Below are 26,026 nucleotides of genomic sequence, written 5' to 3'. Positions count from 1 at the left end.
GCTTCCTCTACCTTTTCTGGTAGCGTTAGGCAAAACATTGTCATTCCATGGTACTGGGACCATGTGATTTTCTTTTGTTATCATTCACTTTGCCTACTTTACCTTGATTGAGTCTATCTTCATTTGAGGGGCATTGAGTTCTCTGTATGGACAAGGTCCTGAGTGTTAGGATTTAGCCTTTAGTAGGTAGGTTCCTAGAGCCAGGAGAAAACCAAGGCAGACAGGGTGGGGTAGCATCTCTACCACTCTGAGCAGCAGTGAGGCAGAGAATGTAGACCAGTGGTAGGGCTCTGAGCCATTCTGAGTGACAACCAAGGTTGGTTCTAACCAATGGCTTCCACTCCCTGACTTGTCACCTAATTTGCTCACCTGACATTTATTCCTTTTCAGGAGCAGGGTTGTCTCTTCTAAGTCCTTTGTCCCTGTCTTCTTCTTAGCTATTGGAACTTATAGTGGAACAGTAGAAAGGACAAGAGACCTTTGGGGCCTTGGATGGCACACAAACATCCTCCTATTTGTCTGTTATGCCTACGGGGTACAGCTGGGGATACAGGCCTGGGTATTCCCTGAATGGTCTTCCAGAAATATCTATTTCTTGCCATAGATTGTTGGGTACTTATCACCCAGTGATTTTTCTTTCTATGCCCCAGGGTAAACAGTATGGTGGCCAGGGGTCACAGGGCTTTCTGAACTGGGGCTGAGGACTCATACTAGCAGCAGCTCTGTCTCCTAGTGGCAGTACTATTTGTGATACCCTTGGTACAATATCTTCTGCATACTTGTTTTGTCTTCTCTCTGGACTTCTACATCTTTCACTCTCTGGCACTCAGGCAGAGCCTGTGCTGTTGCGGGTAGGCAGGGAATGGTGCTGGTGAGTCCCTCAGCCTGACTATCTGCCTGTCTGCTCCCCATGATGCTAAGCAGCAGGACTGCATTGAGTTATAGGCAGGAGATTTGTCTCCTTCTATGCCTTGGAAATGCAGGAATGTTGATTGCAACATCTCCTTATCCATCACTGGAGGTCAGGGCCTTTCTAGAAGTGACACTGTCAGCAGGAAAGTCACAAAATCTTATTTTTAGTACATTCTCTTGTGTCTGTGAGAATATCTTCTGTCTTGGTTGAAGTGATACTTGGTACACTGAGTTCTGCTACAGCTCCAGGCATGAGTTCTCTGTATGGTCAGGATATTAGTCCTGAGTATTAGGATTTAGTCATACTTTGATTCTTAAGAGACAGGTAAACACCGAGGCAGATACTCTGGGTAAGTTAGACTGAGGGCATCTGTGTGCATTACTCACAGCTGCAGTGGGAGTCATGGGGAAGTTGGTGATGTCTGGCTGTGCCCATGTAACTGTCATGGACTTCTAGGGTCTCCACACTCGGTGGCTAAATGCTATGGTCATTGCCTCATGTGTGTTTTATTCTTCTCCCTTGTGAGAATGAATGGTCTGTATATTATGAGGAAGCAACAGGTCTGAGATGCAGCTTTGCTCCCTTTGGAACACTCTTGTTTTGCTGAATCAGCTTCTTTTTTTACATGACTCTCTACTCTTAAGTACATCAATACTCTTCCTAGGAATGTAGCATGGCCCTGGGCTCCCTAGCCAAGTGTTCCCTGCCTCTCTAGATGGCAGCATGAGAAGCCCCATGGCACAGGCTCTGCTGCCATCTGGAAGCTCACCAAGGAACCTTTGGAGCTGACATTCTGCTCATACAGCATCTAGAAAGACTATTTTGGGCCTGGAGCCTTCAGCAAAAGCCTGGCTAGGAAGCCTGTTCTGTCTGGGCCCATGATACACTATGCAGTAAAAGAGCAGTCTGCAATACTGGGTGGGTCCCATGACTGTCTACCCACAATAGGCTCCTTCCTGTCCTCAGTGTCCTGTGGGTTGAACGACTCAGCTATGTGTACTGATACTCAGTGTCCCAGACAGACATTGGTTAAGTCCTTGCCTGGGGCATGTGTTGAATTGATACGCAAGCAGAACAGCTGGCAGAATAGGGCAGGACAGCTACCAGTGCATTCCACTTGTGTCTGCCTTTTTCACAACAAAGACACATTGAAATGGGCCTGGCCCAGCCTAGCAATACAGAGATTCTGCCTTGCCTGTCCCATGGAGAAGCTACAATTACTTGTCACTTAGAAACTGTGATGCTGGACTGTTGGGGTGGGTCGGGGTCTCTCTCACTATACCTGCCATGTAGGTCCTTCATGACTAGATGGTGACTGTCTTTGGTATGATTCCAGTAGGGGTTCTGGTTGTAGAGGCAGGTGTGTTGAAGAGAGTCTCCATAGCTGTTGTTTCCAAGTGGCTGGGAAGGAAGGGAGTATTGGGGCTCCTTGTGAGCCTGGGGGTGATGGTGGAGGTGATGTGCTCAGGCTGGCTGTGCCAACAGATAGGGTGAGGTGGCATGTTGGGTCACTTCAGTAATGATATTGCCCTGCTCTGCCTAAGAGGAATGAATGTCTCTTGGAAACCCTCTGGATACCTCCTCTTGGTGATTCCTAAGTCAGCCTGCCTTGCCCACAGACCAAGCTGCTGCATTTTAGCTAATAGTTCAAAGGTAAGATTAGGTGACACCTATAGCTGTCCTTGGTCTCTGGTAGTGGTCTCTGTTGGCTTTGTGACATCTAGGTCATGGACCAAGAAGGGAAAGGTAGAAACCCCTTGGTCCTGCACTGCTGAAGCTACTGTCTCTGCCAGATGTGGCTGACAGGACATTAATATAGTTATAGTCTTGTGTCATCCTGTATGTATGTCTGTGTTACCATGCACATGCCTAGTACGTGGGATGGCCAGAAGAGAATTCTCTAGAACTGGAGTTAGAGGTGGTTGTGAGCTGCCATTTGGGCAATACTGGGCCAAATCTTGTTGTTGTTGTTGTTGTTGTTGTTTTTCGAGACAGGGTTTCTCTGTGTAGACTTGGCTGTCCTGGACTCACTTTTTAGACCAGATTGGCCTTTGCCTCCCAAGTGCTGGGATTAAAGGCATGCACCACCACTGCCTGGCCTGGGCCAAATCTTTTAAGATTGGGACTCTAGATGTAGGAAGTCCCTAGATTTGTATAGTGCCCTACCTGCCCTAGGCTGGGTTCAAAACACAGACCCAGTCTAGAAACCTATAAGACTCACTGGTTCTTGGAGCCCATGCTGTGGCTCCAGACTACCACAGATAACTGAAGTAGAGAAGACCTATGTTCTGGTTTTTGTTTAGGAAGCAACTAGAAGGAACTGAACACATCTCCCTGTTGCTTAAAAGACTCTGGCAAATCCCTTTTCCTGCTCCGGCCTCATCCTGTATGTCCCAATCATACTACAGCCTGGCCTGTGCTTATATGCGTCCTCAGCCTTTTGCCTCATTAGTGAAGAACTGTTTGGTTTTTTCTGGCTCCCAGTTGCTTTACCTCCCATCCTTCTGTGCCAAGGGCCTCAGAACAAAGATAAGAAAAGGGGCCTGAGTTGAAGTGTAGCCCAACCTTGTCCTTCCTCTTCTCTAGGTCTTTGAGGAAGATGTAGTGCTGTTCTGGTGGTGGGCTGCAGAAAGATGTTGGGGAGCTAAGCACTCCATAAGGGTGGACATCAGTGCTGAGGAGGGGCCTTGCCTAGCAGCTCAGTTAGATCTCCCTCAAAGTTGGTAATGAATCCAGCACTTGTTGGCCACATTCCTCACACACTCAGTTGCAAGAACCCAAATGCAAGTTTCAATGACTGGTGATCATGCAGAGTGGGTTCCAAACAAAGTAGCATTGAAGTAAAACCTGACAGGAAACTATTTACATACGCAAATTCGTGAAGCGTTCCATATTTTTAAAGGCTTTTCAGTGTCTGCTTTCATGTCACTTTTACTCGTTGACTCTAAGATGGTATGTAGTAAGGCTTCTAAAGAAAGTTACCAAGAAGGCCAGCACTAGACATGAAACAGTGGGGTATAATCACTAACTCTTCACGTTTTTATTCTTTAATTTTATGAACAATAATTGTTACAAAGAATAAACTTTGCCATGCCAAGTTTTCAAAAAAAAAAAAAAAAAGAAACCAAGTGCACTTCCTAGTAACCTGAGTGACAAAGGATCAGTGATAGGAAATAGGAAATGTCTTTAGCTTCAAGATAACATGCACAGTACATGCCCAGATTTTCAGAATGCAGACAGACCAGAAAGTAGCTTGGAGGCAAGAAGAAAGTTGGAGTTCTGACTCACTGAGCAGCAGTACCAGCCAGAGAAAGTGAGAATGAAAGAGGGCAGAGCTGGGGCGTTAAAGCAGGAATAGACCTTCAGAGAGAACCAAGGGAGCTAGCTGGGCTCCAAGGCCAGAGGCTGACTCTGGAAACAGGAAGAAAGTGGAAAATCCCAGGATGTGAAGGAAGAAAGGAGAGATACATAGACACTGGACTTGTTAGAGCATTTCATTGGCGCCGCTGGGGTCCACATATAAGAAATTGACTAGCCTCCTGCCATTGAAAGGTTTGTTCAGGATGGTCTTTGACTGGTGCTCCATCTTTAAAAACAACTAGTGCATTAAAAACAACAGGACTTTGAAGAAAATGATATATATTCTTATCTTAGCATTTTTTTTCCACATTGGCTGCCTGCTTGTATTTTAGGTATCTGTGGTTAAATAAAATATATTGACTAATTACTGACTACTTTCACATGCACACTCCCACTTTGAGACTTGGTTCATTATGTAGTCCTGGCTGGTCTAGAATTTGCTCTGTAGAATAGACTGGCTCCAAATTCATTCATTCATTCATATTCTCTTTCTCTCTCTCTCTCTCTCTCTCTCTCTTTCTCTCTCTCTCTCTCTCTCTCTCTCTCTCTCTCTCTCTCTCTCTCACACACACACACACACACACACACACACACACACACACACACACACACACACACACAGCCAGCCAGCCAGCCAGCCTTTGCATCCCAAGTATGAGGATCAAAGGTGTGTACCATCATGCCTGGCAACTTTTTTTTTTAATGTGGCTTTTGAAAGTATAAAGTTACACCTGCGGCTCACATTATAGCTTAAACTTAAATGATAGATAGAACTGTGCTAATCAAAGATACTCTTCAAAGTGAAAGTCCCTAACTCTAACCCACAGGAAGAGGGTATTCATATTCAGCCCTCCTCCAGCTTAAACAGCAGCAAGGGCAGTCAGAGACTCCAAGCAGCAGTACAAACGGCTCTGACTTTTCAGGGTGAACCAGAGGAAGCTGGACACGTAGACTGAACCCATGTGCTATTATTGAATGTCTTTTGAGCAGCTGGTCACTGGAGCAGAAGTGCACTTGTCCGTACCTATTATTATAAGAGCCTTTCATATCTAGTGGCACTGCTGGTAGTTCAAGACAGTCCTCCCATCCTTCTGTGCTTCTGCCTACCCCATCTTTATACTGCTTCTCTTTAATCCCTTTGACTTAATTCTCTCTTTTTAAATTAACCAATTGCTTAATTAATTAAATGTGTGTGGTTGTTTTGTCTACATGTATGTCTGTGTACCATATGCATGCTTGGTGACCAAGGAGACCAGAGAGGGTATGATTCTCTGAGACTGGAGTTAGATGTTTATGAGACACCATGTCGGTTCTGGGAATTGAACCAGGGTCCTCTGGAAGAGCCTCTGGTGCTTTTAACCATTGAGCCATCTCTCCAGTCCCCGAGTTGATTCTCTTTTTAAATATCCTTTCTTCCTAAGCTCTGTTACTTTTGGAATTTTGCACTTCCCTGTCTTTTTGTGGCCACCTGGCCATGGATCCTCAACCTACAAATACCTAATATCTACCTCTCTGTGGCTTCTGGCACAGGAGAGCACACTCAAGCATTATTGTCTCCTGGAGATTGGAATAGATATCCAAAAGGCAGAGACACAGAGGCAGAGGCAGATTTGTGAGTTTGAGGTCAACCTGGTCTGCATAGTAAGTTAAGTGATAACCAGGGCTATATAGATTCAGATTATATTTAGGAGTGTGTGTGTGTGTGTGTGTGTGTGTGTGTGTGTGTGTGTGTACACATGTATGTAATAGCAATAAAGAAAGAGGCCATGAATTTGAAAGAGAGCAAGGCATAGTATATGGAAGGACTTGGAGAGAGGAAAGGGAGAAATGATGTAATTGTATTAACGTCTCAAAAATAAAAGAAAATTCCTGGGCATGGTGGTGCATGCCTTTAATCCCAGCACTTGGGAGGCAGAGGCAGGCGGCTCACTGTGAGTTCGAGGCCAACCTGGTTTACAAAATGAGTCCAGGACAGCCAAGGCTACACATAGAAACCCTGTCTCGAAAAACCAAAAAACAAAAGAAAATTAAAACAAAAAAACTTGAGTTTTTCTAGTTCTCCAGATGTTAGGTGTTATTCAGTTTCTCCAGCATTTATGTGAATCTGGAACCTGGAATCTTTCTGTTTCTGGGCTTTCTGGTATGTTTCCATGTCCTCTGACCAGTTTCCCTGCCATCAGCAGGCCTTCCATGACCCTATGCTGGTGGGCCTCCCTCTGTCCTTCAGTCTTAAAAGCTACTGTCCATGCATGATGTTCTTTTAGCCTGCTCTAGATGTCAGTCAGTTGTCTCCTGGCTTTAGCATTGATGTTGAGTCAGCTGTCAAGGAGACTGATGTGCACACAAATATACACACATATACACAGGCACACATAAACACCTCTTTCTTCCCTAAGCTTGGGAGTGATTTGCTTATTTGTCCAGGAATTGAATGTGTTCTGGTGTGCAAATATCAGATGGCTGTGACACTGAAGGACCTAACTAAGGGATCAGAATCTCTTTCCTTGTTCATTACAACACTCCTCTCCCCCTTCCAGGACTAGATAGCCCAGAATGGCTTTGAATTTGATCTACAGTCACTTTTTATGAATGATTGAGGACAACAAAGGCTTACAACTGATGTTAGGTATGCTGTTAGGGTAGGGCAATAGCCCCATATGTCTGTACTTTCTGTTGAGGAATGGTGTGTGTGTGTGTGTGTGTGTGTGTGTGTGTGTGTGTGTGTGTGTGTAGTGTAATAGAGCAGGGTCCTTTGGGAATGGAAGGAATCAGAAGGACCTCTGCTCTCAGTCCTGTGGACTGTTACCTCAGGGAATACTCACTGTGGTGCCTAAGGGTAGAGTACAGCTGCTCCCTGAAGCTGTACTAATGTTGAGGTATCTTCACACACTAATGTCAGAGACCTTATGACAAATCCCTTTTCTGGTGACAGGTAGGAACATGACAGGACAGAAGGGAGGAAAATGACAGGATATGCAAGATGCTTGGAGACTGACCCCAGGGCTGAACAGAACAAGATGCAAAATCAGCAGGCAGTCCTTAAATGAATGCATCTGTTACATAACCTCTATAACCTAGGTCTCCTAGAAGAGTTCTAAAGAAGCCATCACTAGTGAACATTGGTAAAACCCTGTTTTTCCCTTTTCTCTGCCAATGCCCCAGTCTAGACTTTGAGTTGCATAAAGGAACTCCAGGCCACCTTTGCTTCTCCTGTGAATCACTGCTCTCCTTGCATTGTTGATGGTTGAACCAAGTGTGAGGCTCTGAAAGCCATTTCTAGGCACTGTCCTAGTTGAGATTCCTTTTCCAGCACTACTTTATCCACAAGTTCTAGTTTTATGTATTTATTTGAAACTATGTTTCCCTATGTAGCTATGGCCACCCTAGAACTCTATGTATGTCAGGCTGGCCTCAAACTGACAAAGATTTCCACTGTTTCCATCTGGGATTAAAGGCATGTGTTCCACTATACCTGGCCTGAAGTTTTGGTTTCAGTGATACCTTTCTTGTTTTTTTCTTTTTCTTTGAAACAGCATTTAATGTAGCCCAGGTTAGCCTCAAACTTAGTAGGTAGTTGAGGCTGGCCTTGAACTCCTGTTCCTCTTGCTTCCACCTCCTGATGCTATGATTATAGACAGAAGTCAGTACATACAGCCTAGTATAACCTTTTTTTTTTTTTGAGACAAAGTGGTATCCTGGTCCTATCTTTGCTTCCCTAGTGCTGAGATTACAAGCATAAGCCGCCTCATTTAGCCTAATATTACATACGTTTATTTATTATTTTGAGACAGAATCACTCAATCATACCTCATTCTCCTCAGTGCAAGGATTACATGAGTGTGCATCATGTGTAAATGTTATGTAAATTTTGTAAAATCTGCTATGACATATACTACTAGAGTCCATACTAATCTTGCTGGTTCCTCAGCTTGGCAATAACCCAGAATACCTTCCAGCTTCTAGAATACTCACTTAGGTTCGGTAGCAGCTTACCCTCTGACTTGTGTCCTGTGTCACTAGCTAATGCTATGATCTGCCTTGACTCTTATTCTGTTGGCATGGCCAAAGACTATCCAGAAATGATCCAGGTCCACATTCCTTTGCTTGCTTCTGTCCACTGTATGCTGAGGGTGGCCATAGGGAAACATAGTTTCAAATAAATACATAAAACTAGAACTTGTGGATAAAGTAGTGCTGGAAAAGGAATCTCAACTAGGACAGTGCCTAGAAATGGCTTTCAGAGCCTCACACTTGGTTCAACCATCAACAATGCAAGGAGAGCAGTGATTCACAGGAGAAGCAAAGGTGGCCTGGAGTTCCTTTATGCAACTCAAAGTCTAGACTGGGGCATTGGCAGAGAAAAGGGAAAAACAGGGTTTTACCAATGTTCACTAGTGATGGCTTCTTTAGAACTCTTCTAGGAGACCTAGGTTATAGAGGTTATGTAACAGATGCATTCATTTAAGGACTGCCTGCTGTCTCTCTAGCACTGGAGCCCGTACTTGTAATATCTCCTCCTGTATGCTCCATGTGCCAGCCATCCCCTGGAAACTGGATGGAACAGTTAATTCTTGGGTGCCATAGTCTCATGGTGCTGGCCTGGGAAAGACACTGTTGTTCAATACTCCCTCTATTGCCATTGACTAGCTTCTGGCTAGTACTCTAGAGAGGCAAAAGGGCCCTTGCCATGCTTGTAGTTTGTTCAGGCGTCTGTCTTAGAGGGCTCTTCAAAGTATTCAAAAGAGCCACGACGATCTCTGGTAGCTAGACTCTGAACATGTAATTCTTGGCTACTTTCTTTATAAATCCTTGTGAATGAGAGTTAGGGGCCTTCTTAAATGGCTTGGGCAGACACCAACCCACTTTAGACACTGAATATAAATGGGTCCCAGGGCATCAAAACCACCAGGTTATAAGAGGTTCTGCCATCTGTGGTGGGTATGGTGTACAAAGACTTTGTCCCATCTGTAGTCCATAGGTAGCTTAGGGTCCTGGTCTGGTCTGTGCTTGCTAGCACTACTCACTGCTGCAGCTCCTTGCATACTGCTTGGTGTGCAAACTCATAGCCTTGGGACAGAGCAGACAGACAGGTCACTGCTTTGACCACCTCCTCTTCCCTCATTCTGAATGTCTCTGTCTACGTGGGTGACAGGACAAGCTATTGCAAGTTTTTACAGTGGCTGGGCCTGAAAGATAGCTCCACTGGGAACACGGCCAAATTACTTTCCAGGTCAGAGTTAGACTCAGGTTCTCATTCACTTTGTGTGTGGTCTGCTCTGTGTTCAGAGAGCAGGCAGATGCATCCTTCACCTTCTACGTCTTCGCCTTTCTTTCTAGAGCTTAGGGCTTGGCCAAAGGTTCTGTGGTCTAATCTGTGTCCTTAGGGCCTACACCAGGAGGAATCTGAGGCTGATCCTGGCTGGTTCTACTCATGTTTTGATTCTTTCTCCTTTTCTGGGTGGGGGTTGCATACCTGAACTGTCCTGTCATATCTCCTCAACTCTAGACACTAACACTTGCCTTCACTCACCCACTGCCCTGAGCCATTAGGACTTCATCTCAAGGCAGGTATGTGCACAGCCAGAACCTGTGAAGGAACTAAAGAGAACTTGTTATGTGAGTACTAGGCAAATGTGCACTTGTTTGGTGTGTTATATCCCTTGTAGGAAACTCCTCCCCTTGGGAAGCATTGAAGAGCTAGAGATGTACCTGGGAGCTCTTCAGAAATGAGAGCCTGTAAATCTTGAGCACAGGGTGTCCAAGTCATATTTTACCCCAGGCCCCATGGTGGGACTTTTGGATCTTTGGTTGCCACCCTTTTCTAGTGGGAGCTCTAGTGGCCCCAAATGTGGGCATGGGCATGGGAATACATACATGTAAAAAAGTGCTGCTTCTAGATTTGGCATCCTCTGGATACACCCACGATAGATAAGTGGTTCTACAGGTGTTCAGGGAGTGTAGTGGATGTGTCCTGAGGTTGGTGAGGGATCAGAAGGGCCTTTTCTTCTGTGGAAGCTGCTTATGAAAAGGAAGTGTCTATGACCAGAAAGACTGGATCTGAGGGCAGACCGGGCCGGGCCTGCATGTCTGTAATGAGCTAATTGTGCTGGCTCAGGAGTCACTACATGGGTGTCCTGGGTTCAGAAGAGCTCGGTCAAGGTGTATGCTACAGTGGAAAGGTGGGCATGAGGGGAGTTCTGGGTCTGCCCTCCCTTTTCCTTTTTCCTTTCTTCCCTTGGTGCAGTACCACCCTTTCAAGTCATGCCCAGATCATGGCTGTGTGGAAGCCAAAGGGCAGAGCCCTTCATGTGTAATGTTGTCCAGGCCACAGGATCAGAGAATGGTGTTGATGGCATCAACTTGGAGCCGAATTCCTGCTCTCCTGTCTGTACCTTCCCCTTCCTGTCCAAGCATTTGCTGAGCTTTATTTTTGTACTTGGTGCCTGAGAGCAAACTCAGGACCTCATCCAAGATGGACAGGTATTAACACTCTGCTCAAACATATTGAAGTCTTAGTATTCTCTTAGGAGTATTTCATTGTACATCTCTGAAAGATTTTTTAATTTTTGGTTTGTTTTTTTGTTTTTGTTTTAAGATAGAGTCTCACTTTGTCACCTAGCTTGGCCTGTAACTCCTAATCCTCCTGCCTTTGCCTACCAAGTTCTGGGATTGCAGATGTGTGACACCACTCTAGTTACAGGAAGTCTTCTCTCAGTGTTCACATTTTCCTAGGAACCCCCCACATATCTGTTCTCCTTTCTTCCCTCTTCTAGTTTTTCCACTCTTTTGTCTTTCCCTTTATTCATCCCCATGTTTACTTTCTTCTTGCTTTTCTTCCATCTGAGACCCAGACAAATCCCATGGGTGGCTCTGCTGTTGTTGCTAGATGTCATTTGAGCTGTGATGGCACCTTCATTGTACTTTTCTGTTGAGGAAACTGGTTTGCTGTATGATTGCTATCTGTACTGTGTCTATCATAATATTTTTCTTTTCTTGGGCTAACTGCCCATAGGCACCTTGGCAAAGGCCCAGACTTCTTCACTAGTGTAGGTGCTTCCTCAGTTATGGTAGCACTGTCAACCACTGGTCATTGACAGGATCCATGAAGTTTTTGCATGCTCCTGGACACTGCAGGGTGTTTCCTTTGTTCACTTTTCTCACTAGGTAGATAGCTATGAAGAAGTGTCTTTTGTGACTGCCCAATGTACCCAAGAAAGTCAGGGTACATGCTTGTCTTTTTTCTCAGTTTGCCAGCTCTCAGAATGAAGAAACCAATTTTAGTTGCCCTTCAGAAGTGCCAGTTTAAGGTACATATATCTGTGAGCATTTTGGGGTTGAAAGTCCGTCACCTGTTATGGTTTTTCACTATACTTATAAACATCTTGTCCCATTTTGAGCCAGGCTTGTGGTCTGGTCAACTCAGTACCTACTGGAGCCCTCATGTATATATCCTTTGGCCCTGCCCCGGCTCCCTGCTGCTCTCTGTAGTCTACAAAGTGGCCCCAGCATCCATCCATCCATCCTTCTGTCTGTCTGTCTGTCTATCTATATTTATTTATTTTATTTTTAATTTATTCACTTTACATCCCGATTATAGTCCCCTCCCAGTCTCTTTCTGGTTCCTCCTCCCTCCCTTATCCGCCATCCACCCCTCTCCTAGTCCTCCAAAAGGGGGAGCCCTCCTCCCCTATCATCTGGCCCCAACCTATGAAGTCTCATCTGGATTATATGTGTTCTCTTCCTCTGTGGCCTGGCAAGGCTGCCCTGCCAGGGGGAAGTGATCAGCAAGTGGGCACCAGAGTCTATGTCAGAGGTAGCCTTTACTCCCCATATTATGGGGACTCACAAGGAGACTGTGTTGCGTTATCGACTACATCTGAGCAGGGGTTCTATGTCCTTAGAGCAAGCTGCACAGATAAGTCCCCTCTACCATGGTTCTGTTAGATTTAAAATACTACCTCAATCTGTCCAGAAATTATTCAAGTACTGATGGGCTTTCCATTTCCTGGTCCAGCCAGGGGTGTCTAGGACTGTTGCCAGATTTCTAGAAAAGTACCCATTTGAACAGACCTGAACCATTGTTCTTACTTCACAAATGGGAAGGGTAACTCCCAGAGGTTGATGAACCTAGGAAGTCTGGTTCTCCAGAGCCCACCTGACCTGCTTGGAAGGCTTCTGCAGAGCATCCAGGCAGTGTCCAAGAAATGGCTAACACAACCTTATTGTTTCTTCAGGACCCTACAACCGCTGTGTAGCAGTAGGAGTGCCTCTGGTCTCCAGTCCTCTGAAGGAGACAAAGGATTGTAGGCCTGGAACTAGCTGGTCCAGACCAGGGTGGCCTATGAGGAACCCACCAAAGCTGATTGAGAAAGACTAGCTATTTATCCACACATCGGCATGTCCCATCCCTATGTGTGCCATCCAAACCCCACACAAGGATGTAACTGCATTCAGGCTAGGCTGGGCCTTCTTTCCACTAGAGGGCACTCTTGACCACTTAGGGCCCACAGTAATCCTGTTTACAGTACAAAGAATAGCTACTCTTTTGTGACTTTTCTGTGTGGTTAGTGACCTCTCTAGAGTTGCTGTGAGGTTAATGAGAGAAGGCTGGAGGAAGCTCTGCATAGAGCATATCCAGTACCAAGTGTGGAGCTGACATGGGCCCAGTGCCTAGAGCCCTTAGATGTGTCTGCATACACGTGTACATGTGACCCAGGAACCAGGCCCAAGGACTTGTGCCTTGTTCCAGGGGTGGTGGGAGCCAAATCCAGGGATGGCTGCCTCTGCTCCTGGGAGAAGACAGTAGGGAACTCAACAGTAGGCAGGGCTTATATAGGATTTCTTAGGGGATGGAAATTTCCAGGGTGGGGATTGGTAGGATTTTAAGTCCTGAGCCTGGGGAGCTCAGGAATTACTGAATTTTCCTGTTCAGGGATTGATGTGCTTTTTCTTGTAGTGTGGGGTCTGGAAACATTCCCACCATGGAGCTGGGAATGACAGTTAAAGCCTTTAGAAAATGACCCTTAGGGGAGTCTGCGGTTGGGTTGTGGGGGGGGGGGGGCGCACTGGCTGCTTGTGCTCCTCAGGAGGGGGCCTGGCAATTTTCTTGCCTTGAGGGTTTACAAAATTTACAAAAGGAGTCCCTGCCACTTGAGTCGGCATGAATAGCCAACATTAGCACCTGCAAGTCATGGGAGACCTTGGAGACTCTTGCCAGTCTGAGCAGTCAAAACAGTCTCTCCTCTGGTTTAGGTACTAATGCTAGTATTATGCATAGGCAATACTCCTGCTTGTTCTCTGCCTTTTTTGCTCTTCTGCCATAGCATGTAGACCTTTATCACATACCAGCTTCTTGGACTCAGGAATGGAGAGCAGCATAAGCCTATTATAAATTTCCCACCCAGGTATTAACTGGTTTACATCAGCAAGAAAAGGATCAATATGGGCTTTGGAGATTTGGATCCAAGAATGATTTGGGCAAGCTTGGCTTTCAGAAAGTTTTCAAGGGCCAAAGCGAGGGTCAGCAAGCTAATGAAAGGTAAGCTGCTTTGCCATGACTGGCTGGTGAGGTGCAGGCAGTGTTCTCAGGCCATTTCCTACAGGTACTGTGTGCTAGAGTCTTCTCTAGAAGCCACAGCCTCTCTCTTGTTGCCTCCTTGAAGAATGTGAAGGATGGTCCCTGGCATCTGCTCTGCTGTTCCTTCGCTATCAGAACACAGTCAACTCCCACATCTAATGCCTTCCCTCCATCTTTAAAGACAAAAACATTTCTAATTAAAGAGAAATGTGCCTATAAGGGGACAGCTTGCCTGCCTGGTGACATGGAGCTGGTGGAACAGGTGGCCAGTGCCCTGTATTTGTTTGTTTGTTTGTTTGTTTTTGAACGCCAGCCTTATGCAGTTCTACCCACCCAATCTTTCCTGTATAAAATGACAAAGACTGAGAAAGCCCTGACAAGGCCTGGTGGTTCTCCTAGGCACCTCCCTCACCTGGTATTTGTGACACAACAAACAAGGACAGTGCCAATGCTGCACTGACCTCTCAGATCTTAGAGCCCACTTGGTGGTTTGTGACTCCTCCTCCTTAGAGCCATATGCCAGGCACAGCCCTGGAGGAGTGTATACCATGCTGTGTGATTGAAACTGCACTTCTGCATCAATGGGCCTAGGCTTTCCTACCTGCATCAGGTAGTGTTCCTGATGGGCTGGGGCCGGGGCCAGTCCTAGGAGGAGCTGTCTGCATTTGGATCCTCTGCATTCTCCTCTGGAGATGTCTCTTATTCTTCTATAGAAGTACCCTTTCATTTTTCTCAGATAGACAGTTTCTCTGTCTTTCTATCTCTGAAAGTTTTACTTCCCTATGTTTCTGGATTGCAGGCTTTTCCTTTGGGGGAAAAACCCACCAAAACTCTACTGATTGCCAGTTTTTCGGTTAGAGTACCACAGTAAGGTCTCTGTGGGGGCTTCCTTGCCTGGTATATAGTTTGGAAGGGCAGAATCGGAGGGGCCACATAGCCCAACACTCAGGGAGCAGGTACCCAGCAGGCTCTGAACAGCTCTGCTCCTTCTGGCCAGCCATGTCAGAGCTGCTGCCTCCCTCTTGTGTATGGCTCTCTGCCTCCTTCCTGTGAACTGAGCTAGGCTATATTTTGCAGCTGAGGTTTTTATACCATCAGGCAGGGAGGGGCAGCTTGGCAGGGCTGGCCGTTGCCCTTTGCTGGCTGCCTGTGCTCAGGGCCTGTACAGCTTGGTGATATGCCAAGGGTGTGTGATAGGCAGGATGTTACAGTCTTCCTGCTATGAATGGACTTGGTTTTGGAACCTACAAGCTCCTGGATTGTGAGTAGTCTCTTTGGTGGTGGGTGTAGGGCCCACCTGTGACTGTAGATGAGCCTAGAACTGGTTCTTTGCCTCTCCAGTACAGGGCATGCCTTATCCATAAACATAAATCTTCCTTCCTTCCTAGACTTCCTTCCCATTTACCATGTGCTGTAGCCTGTGAGTGTAGGGCATCAGAAAGGAAGAGATTCTGAGGCCCATTAACACCCCTGCCCACCTGTTAGTATAACAGCTGGGCCAGGCAAGGTGACTATGTAGGCTCCAACAGCCTCTTTAATTGTTCAGTTTCTGCTGGGATATGAACTTGGAACAAGGATTTGGATAGCATGGTAGTACATTTCTCTGCCTTCTAGCCTTCCTCCTCTTCCTCCTTGAATGTACCAGGCAGCACTTTCTTTCTAGCTTTACCTTGCCTTACCTTGCTGCTGCTTCCTCACAATTAGTGCCTAATCTTTACTTTAGGAGGATGTTTGGCCTGCTGTATGGCCCCTGTGAGTCCTCTGCTTGCTGCCTTGGAGATGGGACCCTTGTTGACTTCTTGTGGCTGAGCTGTGAGTTTGCAAGGCATGTGGGGTTCCAGTTGGCCTCTTAAAAAATATATTTATTTATTATTTATACAGTGTTCAGCCTGCATGTACACCTGCAGGCGAGAAGAGGGCCCCAGATCTCATTATAGATGCTTGTGAGCTGGGAGTTGAACTCGGGACCTTTGGAAGAGCAGATGATGCTCTTAACCTCTGAGCCATCTTTCCAGCCCATTGGCCTCTTCTTATAGCTGAGATACTCTGGCACACTGCCTACCCCTTTCTACATTGTATATTGGCCTGGTCTGGCCAGGTCCCAGATTGACAGCTATGGAAGGGAGGCTCCTCCTGATAGGATGTTTCTGTCCTTATTTTCTCAGTTCAACATGTGAAGAAACAGGTGCTGAGTTCCAGCATCATTGGCTGGATTGTGGGAACAGTGGTCGGTTTAGGGGTAGAGCTCACAGCAGCTTCTTTGAAGCCCCAAGAAGGAATGGACTTGTCTCCTGAGGCAAGTACAAAATCCTGGTGAAGGGCCCTGGAGTCCTGGCACAGGAGCATCACTCTAGCTACATGAGCATAAATATGGTTGCCTCCTTTCCCTGTGGATTTGTCCCCTTGGAGGTAATCAAGCATAAAGGCTCCAGTACTGGGCTGCCAGTACAGGAAACCATGTGGAATAGACTTGAGGTAAGAGGGCTGGGTCACTGCAAGGGAAGGCTTGCCACCAACTTCTACCTCAGATAGATCCCTTTCTTCTGGGTGCATGATGCTGATAAGTAAGCTGGTTCTGAAAACTCTTCCCTATGTCTCCAGCTTGTATGGCAGCTTCCTTCCTTCTTTCCTTCCTTCCTTCCCTCTTTTCTTTTCTTCCTCCAAGACAGTGTGTTTTTGTACACAGAGCCCTGGCTGTCCTGGACTCTCTTTGTAGACCAGGCTGGCTTTGAACTCACAGAGCTCTGCCTGCCTCTGCCTCCCAATTGCTGGTATTAAAGACATGTGCTATCACTAGGAGCTCCTTTTCTTGTGACTACTAGGATGTTAGTGAACAGTTGAGGCTTTCTTAGGTTGTTTCTGGGCCATGTCCATCAGTGAAACAGTGACTTCTCACTCAGGAACTAGCACAATTGTTTTGAGTATTACTGTTTGTATACAGGACCTTTCCCACAGTGGACATGTTTACACTGGAGGATGTAGCTTAGAGGGAGTACTGTTAGCCCTAACACCTTCCTTTCCTTTCTTCTATCTTTGTTACAGTGATTTTTTTAATCTGAAAAATCAGAGAATGGGACTTATAGCTGTAGATGGAGCTCAGAAGTACAGCATTGATATAGTATGTGTGAGGCCCTGGGCTCTATCTCAGCACTGCAGAAAAGTGATGATCCTAATGGCTCCAGCACCATCATTGTGAGCGTTAGGTTGTGTAGGACACAGAAGTTCCCAGAACTTCCTCCCTGGTTTCACAGTGACCCTTCTTAGCCCTCTCAGGAGCCATCTCTGCAAGTCCAGTGCTGTGGGGTTGCCTTACTTGTCCTAGACTCTTGAGTGGATACTCAGTGCTGTTCCCTCACTTGGCACAGCCTCCAGGATGTCCTCTAGTGTAAGCTGTGCTGAGTGCTCATTCTCCTGGAATGTAATGTGTTTAGAGCGACTCAGCAATTTAAGGCATGTTCTTAGGCACACACACACTGACAAACCCATGTAGCCATAAACTACACTACACTACAAAGAGCCTCTGAAGCCGTTTCTAGCTTTGCCCTCAGCCATTGCCCACCTGTCTTTAGTTTTCCATTTATTTCTGATGAAATGTCATAGAAAGGGACTCCTAGGTTGCCCTGGTCTTAATGTCTCAGCTTGGGCTGTGCAGTTGGTGCTTATTTTACGTTTTATGCCTGTGGTTGCTGTGAGACTATGTCTTGTGTGGATGACATTCAGGTTATTTTACCTGCTGATAGTTGTTTAGGTGGTTTCCAGCATTCAAAGACAGGTTAAAACTTCTATGAGAGTTCACAGTTCACTTTTCGTCTGGACCTCCAAAGATGGAGTAGTTGCTGGGAGCAGTGGGCCCCGTTTACCAGTTGTCATCTGCCTCAGTCTTTGTGTCCTGTGTCCCTCCACTCCACTTGCTCACCCAGTCCCGGTATTAGTCCTCTACAGTAGTGGAATGCTCTCACTGTGGTCCTACCTGGGTTCCTTACTATCCAGACATTTCTTTGCATGTACTCCTTTTTTGTTTGTTTTTGTTTTTTGAGACAGGGTTTCTCTATGTCCTGGACTTGCTTTGTAGACCAGGCTGGCCTCGAACTCACCGCAATGCGCCTGCCTCTGCCTCCCTGGTGCTGGGATTACAGGTATGCGCCACCTCGCCTGGCTCTTTGCATGTACCTTTTAAGCCACTTTGTCTTTTAAAACCTTTGCCAATTTAAAAAAAAATCTGTGGTGTCCTCTATACGATAAGGAAATATTTTCTAGCTTGTGGTCCATCTTTGGTTTTTTTTTTTTTAATGGCAATTTTTGCAGTACAAATATTTGTAATTTGGGTTCACTAGTTTTGTTTTGTTTTTTTAACTGTGATTTGTCTGGGCGGCTGCTCTTTTGGTTAGGGAACTGAGTGTCTGCTTTTTCTGTTCCTGGGCTGTCTCCACTTCTCCACTTGTTGGTTGGTTGGTTGGTTGATTGATTTTTTTTTTTTTTTGAGACAGGGTTTCTCTGTGTAGTCTTGGCTGTCCTGGACTCACTTTGTACACCAGGCTGGCCTCGAACTCACCGCAATGCGCCTGCCTCTGCCTCCCGAGTGCTGGGATTAAAGGCGTGTGCCACCACCGCCCAGCTACTTGTTCACTTGTGCCCTTTGCTTTGTCTGTGCTTGTTTCCTGAGGTTGGGCGTCAGTACTCAATTTTCTGTCTTCTCTTATTAGGGCAAACGGGCATAGAAAAGGTGAAGGTGGAATGATCCACTCCTCCGCCCTTGATATTTTGAGTGTCCAGCTATAGTTCAGGCTGTGCTTGGGCATATGACAGCTACCAGGAGGTGTGTTGAATGAAGTACTTTCCTCTCCCCCTGGGCAAACTGGCTGCATCCAGTGATCTGGGGCCTTGTGCTTCTTGTGTTAGCTGTGAGTAAATGAGAGAATAGGCCAACAGGATGTGGTTTTGACACTGGCAATAGTGAGCCAGTATCTTTTCTTCAGCAGAGAAGGTGACAGAGGCCTAAACAGTTATGCATATAAGGGGCCAGAGGTAACAACGTGACCTCAATGCCACTGTGTAAAAGCTGAATGAGGAAATTGCTAGCAGTGCAGTGAGGTCACTCCACTCATTCATGGCCCCATCTCATTCCCAGTGTTACTGTAGATGTTGGGGTGGTCAGGAGGAAGCAGGTGACATACTTCTTCTTGGGACTTACTGGTGGGGTAATGGAGCAGGGCAGATAGTTTACAGCTCCTGAGTGTGTGACTGCAGTGAAGAGAATGAAGGGCTTCATGATGCAGGGAGGAAAGTGAGAGAAAGTGGTTCAGAGCTGACCTTAGTTCTGAGGGAGCCTTCACACACTCTCAGGGCAAAATTACTTAGGGTCTTTTGGCTGCTGTGTGGCTAGATGGCATAGAGAGAGCCAGAGATGGGAGGACACACAGATCTACACACGGGTATGAGTACAGCTTTGCACACAGCTTTGGTGTTTACAGCCCTCCCTGAACACCACATGAAAGAAAGATGCACTAGATTTTGTTCTGTTAGGTCACACTTCTGAGGAAAATACTATAATGCAATGGATTGAGTAGAGTTAAATAGCTGCTTCTCCAGTTGGTTGGAATTCTGCCATGGGCATGTCGGCTTCCCTGTTCTGTGTGATTAGGAATTTGAAAAATTGGGCTTGTGATGGCTGTAACTGTCTACTTGACACCATCAGGCTGGCCTGTGAACAGGTCTGTAGGGGATTATTTTGATTATCTTAAATTGAGGCAGGCAGACCTTTTCCTACTGTGGATGGCTCCATTCACTGGGTTTGGATCCTGGACTGGACAGAGTGGAGAAAATTAACTAAGCAGTTAATAGTGCATGTATTTATTCTCTCTGCTCTTCACTCGATATGACTAGACTCATCGACTCTCCCCACAATGGCAGACTGACTAGGTAAGCCAAATAAACCGTTATTTTCTGTAAAGTTGCTTTTGTTCAGTATTTTATCACAGTAACAGGAAAGGGAAAGTAGGACAAGAGCTCTGTGTGGGTTAAATGGGTTAAACACCCATTGTGGGTATGGAAATACCTGATCTGATGCTCTTATAGGGTTAGGGGGGTTCTGCTGAGCTACAGGTAGATGTTTCTCCTAGGTGCAAGCTTTATGGCCACCTGCTATTGATGTAAGAAAAAAGGTCTTTGTCCCCATTTTTCAGTTGTTGTTCCTAGACCTTAGGAGTCAATTTTTACACAATGTCTGTAAGGTGGCCAACCATGCCAGAACCTTCACACTTCCTCTTCAGTTCAGTTCATTTGGTGTGTGCCTCTCTTTCCTGGGCAGTCTTGGTGATCCCTCCACCCAGGTGTCCACTGACATCAGGAGTCATTTGGGCGTTCTAGGACCCAAGTTCACAGGCAGTGCTTGTTTGCTCTAAAAAGAGGACAGCTTTCTCCATTGATTATTTTTCAGTGACTTCAAATTTGTTTGTTTGCTAAGGTCAGGCTTGAGAGGAAAACAGTCTGCTCACCTTCCAGGGGTCCTGTGTGAGCTCTCTACTCTCCCAGCAGCTATGTTGGAAACTAATGTGTCTGTGTCTGTGCCAGTTTCTTTGGTTTCCTTCCTTCCTTCCTTCCTTCCTTCCTTCCTTCCTTCCTTCCTTTTTAATGGGATTTAACTGAGTTTAAAAAAGATTTATTAATTTTATTCTGTGTATATCACTTTTTCCTCACATGTACATCTGTACACGATGTCTATGCCTGGTGCCTACAGAGGTCAGAAGAAGTTATTGGCTATCACCAGAACTGGAGTTACAGGTGGCTGTGAGCTACCATGTGAGTCCTGGGAATTTAACTCAGGTTCTCTAAAAGAACAAATGTTCTTAAATGCTGAGCCATCTCTTCAGCCTTGTGGCAATCCTTGTGCTGCCTGGCACATGGAGGATTCCCAGGGAGTGGCTTTCTTTTTCTCCTTTCTTGGAATTTCAGCCTGTGGTTTGTATAAAGTCAGAAAGCAACTGCTTGGTGTCCTTGTCTGACTCCTCCTGCACAGGGTATCCCTTTCTAACCAGTCCAGCTTGAAATTACTCTGGGATTGACAACTAGTTGGCAGCAGGATTTGAGTCTGCCCCATGTAGAGGATACCTAACAGCAGAGCAGGTATGGAGGCCCTATGGCCTGAAGGGCGTCTATAGCTACTGCTGTAGCCATTTGGGCTACCTGCATCCATCCATTTACTCAGGCTGCTCATACTCCTGAAAGGAGCTGATTGGCCCAAGCCCCTGAGTGGGCTATTTTTCTGCCACCCAGAATCTTGGTGTAGCACATAGGGTAGATGAGGCACTTATATGCAAGAGGCCTTCATGGAAAAGGATAAGGGCTCTCAGGGAGCCTTCCTTCCCCGGCTGGAAAGACATAGCCTATCATGGTAGTTTTGAACTTTGTGGCACACCAAAAAATAAATAAATACATAAATAAATAATATGCATTGTCTGGAAGTAACCAGAACAAAGAGTGTCTCACCATCACCCACTGCCTGAGACTCTTGGACTCTGGGGGAGTGCCTGCCTGGAGTCTGGGACAAAGGAGCTCAGATGTTTTGGAAGCCTGAAGACAGGAGCCAGTGAAGGACTTTATTACCCTAAGGTGTCTGGCAAAATACTCTGTATAGTCAGGGTCTGTAGATTCTTGTGATGCTAGCTTCTTACTCTGAGACTGATTCCAGCACTGACCACTAGACACTCTTTTTTTCTAGTTCATTCTTGCTCCTCCTTGTGGGACCAGAGAACAGCCTGAGTCTATGGAATGGGCCTTTCTAGCCTGGCCCTGGGGGTCTTGCTTGGCTACTGGAGACCCAAGTATGGAAACCTGCTCCACACACACAGCAGAAGTATGGGAGGGGGTGGGTGTGATGTGGGTGTGGTGGGATTTAGAGTAGCAATGGACAAGAGCTCATGAGGCGGGGTCTGTTTCAATAATAGGGCAGGAGAGACTAATTCCAATGTTTGTTGTGTGTAGAGCCATCATGATCCTCTGATGGCTATGATGTGTAGGGTCTGTGAGGGTACCAGGGAGGACTAAGAAGCTAGGAGGACAGGAGTCAGGTCTAGCTGAGTATGAGATGCTAATAGACATCTTGTGGGATGTCTGAGGTGGTTGAGGAGGACATCCCACGGAGGTGATTCTTTTTCTAAACCTTCATTGTGCTTTACTGGACACCCAGGAGATGACTGAGCTTCTTGGATGTCCCTTAGACCTCAAGTAGCACTTTTACCTTACAGTATTTTTATGTACGTGCTTTGGTCAACTCTCAGGCCTTAGTGGAGCTTTTGATAGACCTCTCCTCTCAGGTATCTGAGGGTTCTGACATTACCCTCCAGGTGCCTTGCCTAGAATTTAGGTTGTCTAAACTCAGCAGCCTGCTGGATTTCTACTGTGCCCCTCTGAACAAAGTCTGTCATACAGCAGGTGGGGGTCCCTGGTTGTTTCTAAGAAATCAATGTCCTCTGTTGCCTTATATCTCTCCATTGTCTCAAAAACTGTCAATTCTCATAGTTTGACTCGTGGTTGTTTGTTTTTAAAGGAGATGAAACTTAGTCCTTATTTTGTTCACTGGCTTTCTTCTATGGACCTTGGTTTGAAAGATGTGCTTGCGATACCTGTAGCTCCATAGTTTCTGATTTGCTTAATTGCTCTTGTTTAACTGTGGAGTCTGAGGTGTACACACACAGAAGACAGAAATTTTCATTGTTTCTTTTCCTGCAGCTGTGTAGTACTTTCCCCTCTACTATCAGGTGCTCTCCAAATCTGACTCCATGTAACTTCTGACATCAGTCAGGGTCAGGGTGATTTGGTCCTCGGCCCTTGCTTTCTTTGATCTGGGTGTGCTGAGCTGTTTGATGGCAGAGAAAACCTGGGTCTTGAGACCAGAAGAATTCTCTTTGAGTTTGCGTCTCCAGTGGCAATCCAGTGAAGAGGTACTCAGGTACTCCCACAAATATAGCTGCACATCTGCTGTACTTTCTTGTCACATGTTCAAAATCATACTGCTTGTAGCTCGTTTGCACTAGCTCTTCAGCTGAGCTCTACTCATCATTGGGTAGTGCCATCCAAGAGAAGGCTTCTCTCGCCCTTTTAGAGCAAGGCTTTTGCTTTCTAACTGCGGCCATGTTCTTGCTTAAATCTTAAAACATGGACAGACAATTCTGTTTTCTCTTGGGTGAGTGTTTAGCTATAGAATTACTGGCTTGGTGTAACTTTAAAAGAAACCACCAGCTGTTTCCCAAATCAGTCATTCCATTTTCTATCCCCGTCGGTGTTGTGTTCCTTTTCTGGCTGCCTCCATCTTTTACCCATCTTGTCATGTATTTGCATTCTGTTTGGCTTGAGCCACTCTGTCTCAGGTAGCATGGTGAGGGAGTGAGCTAGGGGTATATGTGGAATACATACTTCCCAGCAACCAGCCCTGCTAAGCACTTTTTTACGCATAGTGGCCTATGTCTTAGATAGGCTTTCTATTGCTGAGACAGAACTACTGTAACCAAAAATAAGTTGAGGAGGGAGGAGGGTTTTTTGGCTTTTGTTTTCAAATCTTGAAGCTTGTAATCTGTCATCCAGGAAAGTTGGGGCAGGAAATCAAGGCAGGAACCTGGAGGCAGGAACTGACGCAGAGGCCATGGAGGAGTGCTGTTTACCAGTTTGCTCATCATAGCTTGTTCTACCTGCTTTTTTATATCATCCAGGACCTACCCAAGGTGGCACCACTCACAATGGGCTGGGTCCTCTCATATCAATTATCAATCAAGAAAATGTCCTATAGGTGAGTTCTATAGAGAGGTTTTTCTGGATTAAGACTCCCTCTTCCCAGATGACCCTAGTTTGTGCCAGGTTGACATAAAACTAGCCAGAACACTGCATGCTTGTCTGCCTTTGTAATATGTCTTGTTCAGTCTTTAGCTCTTGAAAACAGGATTGTCTTTTCTTTAAACCATTCAGCTGTAGGACTTACGTATTTAATGAGTACAGATCAATCATTAACTATAAAATGAACAAAGTAGGTAACCATAGGTTACATGTACCTAACAAAATACTCTTGATTTATTTTTATTTTAGGTATATGAATGTTTTGCCTGCATCTGTGTCTGTGTACCATGTGTGTGGTTGGTACCTTTGGAGGCCAGAAGAGGGTATCACATGCTCTAGAACTGAGTTTTAGATGTTTTGTGAGCTATCATATGAATTCTGGGACTAGAACCCAGGTCTTTTGGGAGAGTATCCACTACTCTTAATCACTGAGCTGTCTTTCCATCCCCAAGCCCTTTTTTTTTGGGGGGGGGTAGCATTTTTTAAAAGTTTGTATTTGTTTAAATGTTGGCAAGATTCTTTTTTTTTCCCCTCCTCTTTTTAATTTAGTGCTGTTCTGGGCTTGGCGGAGGTACCTCCAAGCTTTGTTTTAGTTTTCTGATGCATCTGGGTATAAGATGGGATTTACCACTGTTTCTTACCGACACATTCCTTTCTCCACTGAATGATTTCATACCTTTATTTTGACATAGTTTTCATTTCTCTAGGTCACATGCCCAGGAGAGAAGTGGTTGAGTCATGTGGTAATTTTCTGTTTAACTTTTTAGAATACCTTCAAACTGTTTGCCAGACTAGTTGGCCATTTTGGACTCCCTCCAATAATGATTAAGGAATGTCCCATGTTCTTATTAGCACTTTACTTTAGCCATTCTGATAGGTGCTGCTCTGGTGGAATATGGTTTGAGAATGTGTTGAATTTAATCTCTACTGTGAGACATTAATCAGTGGAGACTGGTTCTTACCATGATGTTCAGAGGCAAGAGCTTCAGTGGGTGATTAGGATTAGAGAAATCTCTCATATAACACCTTGGAATCCAGTCAGCGAAAAGGTGGTTGATAAGAAGCTGGAGAGTTGACTCAGTCGGTTACAAGCACTGGTTGCTCTTCCAGAGGACTGGAGCTTGATTCCCAGCACACATATGACAGCTTACAACCACCCATTACTCCAGTTCCAGGGAATCCTATACTCTATAGGTATAGAGTATACCTATATCCTGGCCTCTATAGGTACCAGACACACATGTGGTATAGACATATATGCAGACACCCATATACATAAAGTAATAAAATCAAAAAGATGGTAATAAAAATAAATATTTGATGTGGATTTTGTTTGTTTGTTTTTCTTTCTGACAAAATAGGGCCACTGAACTTCAGAATTGTAAACTAAGCAAGCTCTTTCTTTAAGACAGAATAAAATGATGCAAGTATGAAGTGGCTAGAAGCCATACTGGATGCCATCTCTTCCATCATCCATACCAAGCCACTGTCAGGTCCTGGCACTGTCTCCAGAGCATGTTGGGCAAGTGCTTCTCACCCCATGTACCTCAATGCTTGCAGAAGCTGCTAGCCCAGATTTTTTGATCCATCCCCATTAGCATATACCACAACCAGAGAAACCTGAGAGCAGCACAAATCAGATCATGCTTCTGTCCTGAATAAATTTTTTGATGGTTTTCTGTCCTCATCCTCCCAGGACTTTAGGCCCTGTACCATTTGGCCAGCCTCTTTCTGCGTTTCCACCATTGTACACCACTGATGCTTGTTTTGTGTTCTGGTCTTCTGCTCTTTAGCCAGCTGCCTTCTCAGTGTCATTAGGGTCTTATTTCACCATGTGACCGTTTGACTTACATGTTTGTGTGTTGTTGTTCATTTGGATACTGTTTTTAACTTCCAAAAGTTGACAAATAACCTGCTTATGGGGTTCAGTTACTCAGCATCACTGCCATCTCTGGATCTGTTTGCACTGGCTTTCTTTCCTGGTCGTCGTCGTTGTTGTTGTTGTTGTTTCTGCTTCTTTACACATCTAGCACATGTTAATGCACTGCTACTCAGGAAGTATATTATTCAAAGGATCAGCTTGTGGCTGAACAAGCCTTTTCTTTCATGAGAAGAGAGAGGCTCCGTGCATTGGAGACCTTGCAGACAGCCCAGCCAGGAGAGCCAGGCCTCCTGGCTCAGAGACAAATCATGTGGGATCCCTGAGTGGGAGGATAAGAAAGGACCATCTTTTTTCTTCTTCCCATAGCCTCTGTCTAACTCTAGAGAAGATACACAAAACACCCAAGCCTAATTCATACCTGTCATCTCTGTGGAGAAGTTCTACAGTGTCCATCTCTTGATTGGCAGCA

The 26,026-nt window shown here is 45.6% G+C and overlaps 1 protein-coding gene across 1 annotated transcript in view; it reads left to right on the top strand.

Moving 5' to 3' along the window:
* The window catches only part of Mob2 (MOB kinase activator 2), a 56,423-nt gene that overhangs the window by 12,890 nt on the left and 17,507 nt on the right, over window positions 1-26,026 (top strand). The window lies entirely within an intron of this gene.

Source organism: Acomys russatus, chromosome 5 (assembly GCF_903995435.1).
Source record: "Acomys russatus chromosome 5, mAcoRus1.1, whole genome shotgun sequence".
Lineage (NCBI taxonomy): Eukaryota > Metazoa > Chordata > Mammalia > Rodentia > Muridae > Acomys > Acomys russatus.
This window is presented reverse-complemented; position numbering and strand designations above follow the sequence as displayed.